Here is a 2,607-nt window from a genome sequence, read left to right on the forward strand (position 1 = left end):
TGCATTGCACTTGGAAAATCTGCACTTAGGTACCTCTCCAAATTACTGAAGAATAATGATGTCAGTTTGAGGACTAAGGTGTGTCTGATTCAGACCACAGTCTTTCCAGTTACTTGCTATGCATCTGAGAGCTGGACAATGAATAAGGATGACAGAAAAAGTACTGATGCCTTTGAGCTGTGGTGTTGGAGAAGAGCACTGAACATCCTATGGATGGCCAAGAGAACAAACATATATGTCTTGGAGAAAATGCAGACAGAATGTTCTTTGAAGGAAAGAATGATGAGGCTTTGCCTCACATATTTTGGGCATGTTGCTAGGAGGGACTATTCCTCTGAGAGGGACCTGATGCTGGAAAGGGTGGAGGGTTGGCAAAGGAAAGGAAGACCCTCAAGCAGGTGGATTGATATGGTGACTGTTGCAATGGGCTCTTATATATCAGAAGTGTGAGGATGGTGCAGGATAGATTAGGGTTCAGATCTTTTGTTCATAGGGTCATTATGAGTTGTACTTAACAACACCTAACAACAACTATGCATCTTAAAGTTGGGCAATGACTAAGAATGACAGAGGAAGAATTCATACCTTTGAGTGATGATGATAGAGAAGGGTACTGAATATCCCAAGGACTGTCAAAAGAACAAATAAATATTTCTTTTATAAAGTGAAACTAGGGTCCTCCTTGGAGGCAGGGATGGTGAGGCTTCATCTCATATATTTTGAGCACATGGTTAGGAGAATCCAGTCCTTGGAAAAAAGACAACATTTTTAGAGGTAAAGGGTCAATGGAAGAAAGAAAGACCCTCAACAAGATGGATTGACACGGAGACTACAATAATGGGCTCAAGTATATCTGAGAAGGTGAGGATGGGACAGGATAGAGCAGCGCTCAGACCCATTGTTCATATGGTTGTTATGAGTCACAGTTAACTCAACGGCACAGCACAATAACAATAATATTTTATAATTTTTAATATTTCATTCATTCAACATTACAGTAGTTATATTTTTAGGTATCTTTGATTAAGAAAATGGATAAACAGAATAAATCTCATGATCATTCCAAATATAGTCTATTTTATTTTATGGATCACTACAGTGTTTGATATATTTGAAAAACTGCAGTAACTCTATTTTTCTGTCCACTGACAATGTTGCCTGTACAGATAAGATTCACAGACCTTGTGCCAACTCTGTTATTTCCTCACAGGCCAGAGACTCCCAACCTATAAAATTCTTCTATTTATTAAGTATAGGGCTAGTAACTTGCAAAGAAAGAGTTCCTTCTGGTTTCTCATTCAAAACTCACTGGTTTTGAGTCAGTTCTGATTCACATTCAGTAAACACAGCAGTGTAGAACTGCTTTCACCAATATCAAGAAAAACAAAGATTCTAACCACTGGGCCAACTGGCAGGATCATGATAGACGGTAAAGAGATTGAGACTGTCAATTTTGGCTTATTTAGTTTCACAATCAATACTTTTGGCACCAACAGTCAGGAAATCAAAAGACAAATTGCATTAGGATAATCTGCTTTCAGGGATCTCTCCAGGGTGCTAAAGAGCAATAATATCAATGTAGAGACTAAGGTGCATTTGATACAGGCCACGGTATTTGATACCTGCTGGATAATGACCAGAGAGGACAGAAGAAGAATTGATGCCTTTGAGTTGTGGCATGGCAGAAAAGTACTTAACATACCATGGACTGCAAGAGAACTAGTAAGTCTGTCCTGGGAAGGGTGAAGCCAAGTTTCTCCTTGGAGGCAAGGATTTTGAGGCTCTGTCTCACATATTTTGGGCATGTTGCCAAGAGGAACCAGTTCCTGGAGAAGGATATCATGCTTGGAAGAGTAAAGAGACTGTGCAAGAGCGGAAGACCCCAGATGAGATGGATTGACACAGTAACTGGGGTAATGAGAGTAGGTGTGTCCAAGAGAGTGAGACTGACCCTGGACAATAGGGTTCAGAGCTACTGTACCACAGGGTTGCTATATGAGTTACAAGTGACTTGACATAACAATACATAACACATAACAACAGCAAAGGTGTAAATCGTCATGAAAGCAGACGACTGAATCTTTCTCCTTTGGGGTGGCTAGGAGATTCAAACCACCAACCTTTCATTAGCATTCAGCTGTGTCACAGGTCTCTTCTCTGGTGCTAGTGAGCATATTAGTAAAGGTTCCAGCAGGAACTGGAAAAATCTAACAGAAGTCAGAGGAGTCTGGAAGTCATTACCATTACAGGTTTGCCTGAAGAAGGGTGCATTTTCTAGAACTTTGATAAGTTATGTAGGAACAAACACATAAAGCAATGCTCAAAATCACTAGCTGTTTGATAAAATTAAAACAACCATGAGATGTCATCTCACTCCAGCAATAATAGCATACTTCAACAGAACAGCAAACAAAAAATGCTGGCAAGGATGTGGAAAGACTGGAATTCTCACTGTTGTTGGAAAGGTAGGATGGTACAACCTCATGGAAGGCAGTCTGTATATTGTATTGAAAGAGATGAGGGAAAGAACAGATTAGAAGTGATATATGATTGAGTATTATGGTTAGCACAGGAATCCAGAATTAAGGTTGCATAGAGAAGTGTACT

Source organism: Elephantulus edwardii, unplaced genomic scaffold, assembly GCF_000299155.1.
Source record: "Elephantulus edwardii isolate Elephantulus edwardi_28Jun2011 unplaced genomic scaffold, EleEdw1.0 scaffold00007, whole genome shotgun sequence".
Classification (NCBI taxonomy): Eukaryota; Metazoa; Chordata; class Mammalia; order Macroscelidea; family Macroscelididae; genus Elephantulus; species Elephantulus edwardii.